The sequence below is a fragment of the Colobus angolensis genome, unplaced genomic scaffold, assembly GCF_000951035.1.
Source record: "Colobus angolensis palliatus isolate OR3802 unplaced genomic scaffold, Cang.pa_1.0 Scaffold8, whole genome shotgun sequence".
Taxonomy (NCBI): domain Eukaryota; kingdom Metazoa; phylum Chordata; class Mammalia; order Primates; family Cercopithecidae; genus Colobus; species Colobus angolensis.
The window spans coordinates 18,099,458-18,101,620 of record NW_012121820.1 but is presented as its reverse complement, the minus strand read 5'-3'; the positions used below and the strand labels follow the sequence as shown (position 1 = coordinate 18,101,620).

The following is a 2,163-nucleotide window of genomic DNA, read 5'->3' as shown; positions in this document are numbered from 1 at the left end:
AGAGACGGGGTTTCACCGTTAGCCAGGATGGTCTGGATCTCCTGACCTCGTGATCCGCCCGTCTTGGCCTCTCAAAGTGCTGGGATTACAGGCTTGAGCCACCGTGCCCGGCCTAAAAAAATTTTTTGAATAGTTTTTTTTTTTTTTTCCCCTTGGCCAGATGCTATATAGTTAACATAAATGTAGTAGAGCAGCTGTTTGAAAATAGTGAATCTCAGTACTCTGGGAGGTCGAGACGGGAGGATCACTTGAGGCCAGGAGTTCAAAACTCGCTATATTGAAGGTCTTGCATCAACATAGTGAGACCCTCTCTCTTCAAAAAATAAAAAAATTAGCCTGGCATGATGGTTCATGCCTATAGTCCCAGCTACTTGGGAGGCTAAGGTGGGAGGATCACTTAAACTGGGGAGATCGAGGCTGCCGTGAGCTGCGATTGTACCACTGCCAGCCTGGGTGACAGAACAAGACTATCTCTTAAAAATTTTAAAAAATTGGCCGGGCGTGGTGGCTCACACCTATAATCCCAGCACTCTCGGATGCCTAGGCAGGCAGATCACTTGAGGTCAGGAATTTGAGACCAGCCTGGCCAACATGGTAAAACCCCGTCTCTACTAAAAATACAAAAATTCACTGGGCGTGGTGGCGCATGCCTGTAGTCCCAGCTACTCTGGAGATTGAGGCAGGAGAATCGCTTAAACCCAGAAGGCAGAGGTTGCAGTGAGCTGAGATCGCACCACTGTACTACTCCAGCCTGGGTGACAGAGTAAGATTCCGTCTCAAAAAAAAAAAAAGTTAAAAAATTAGAAGAGTACTGAAGTATTCATTCCTGGCTCATCTCTGCTGCTGTTCTGTTAGTCCTGTGTCTAGCTGAGTCCATAGTGTTGTGCTTCAGCCTTGAGGGCTTGTCGGGGCAAGGGATCTTCCTTTTTTTGCTCATCCTCCTCTCAGTGTTGGGGCTCTTCCCAGCCTGCTCTTCTGACAAGTGGGGCAAATTATTAAAGTTCATATATAAATGAGGTGGAAATTTAATCTCGGAATTTAGTTGTCTGTTGTGGCAGGGAGAGCTCTAGATGATCAGCCACATCCCTTGTGACTCAGCAGACTAAGCTTTTAATTATGTTGTCTTAAGGGTAGTGTTATGTTAGACATCACTTGAAATTTGTAGTTAATTGTTCCTGTACCACTAGGAAATACACCATGCATATTAAGTGAGGAGAATAGATTGGAAGCTAACTCCAGTGCCTTTTGTAAAGTTTACATATTTTTTGGGGTCTTGGGGCTCTATTTTTTCCCAAAATATACACATACATAATTTCTGGCTTGCGTTAGCTAACTTAGCTATGTTTCTGGATTGTGGAGAGCACAGAATCAAGTATAGTTAAGGGTAGGACGGGTGAGTCTAGGGGAAAGGATGATGGTGAGATTTCACGTTGTCTTTTGCATCCTTACCAAGGTCCTTTGTAAGGGAATAATTTTGCCTTTCTAAGGGAATAATTTTGAAACCATTGCAATGGATTGAAACACTTATCTATTTTCCAAGAGGGTTAATAGTAAGGGTGGAGGTCAAATTACTTTGAGCTTGAGCCAAGAGGAATAAATATAGCATGGAACCCATTACTGTATTTTTTCTTTTTCTTTTTTTTTTTTTTGAATGAGGTATTTGCTTTTTGCTTTAGTGACTTAAAAGCCAGAGTAGATGGCTGGGTCTGGTGGCTCATGCCTGTAATCTCAGCACTTTGAGGGGTCGAGGTGGACAGATCAGTTGAGGTCAGGAGTTTGAGACCAGCCTGGCCAACATGGTGACACCCCATCTCTATCAAAAATACAAAAATTAGCCAGGTATGGTGGCAGGCGCCTGTAATCCTAGCTACTCGGGAGGCTGAGGTGGGAGAGTTGCTTGAACCTGGGAGGTGGAGGTTGCAGTGAGCCGAGATCGTGCCACTGTACTCCAGCTTAGGCGACAGAGTGAGACTCTATCTCAAAAATAACAAAATAAAAAAGCCAGAGGAGAATGCAGTTGTGACTGTTGTAATTGGGCAAGCATTCATTTATGCGGTAAAACAGAAGTTAGTAATTCCCCTAGAAGTTTAGAGGTCTCGGGCTGGGTGTGGTGGCTCATTCCTGTAATCCCAGCACTTTGGGAGGCCAAGGTGGGCAGATCAC

The 2,163-nt window shown here is 44.5% G+C and overlaps 1 protein-coding gene and 1 pseudogene across 2 annotated transcripts in view; both read left to right on the top strand.

Moving 5' to 3' along the window:
* The window catches only part of PHF20 (PHD finger protein 20), a 203,615-nt gene that overhangs the window by 104,163 nt on the left and 97,289 nt on the right, over positions 1 to 2,163 (top strand). The window lies entirely within an intron of this gene.
* The window catches only part of LOC105502567, a 2,012-nt pseudogene continuing 1,899 nt past the window's right edge, over positions 2,051 to 2,163 (top strand).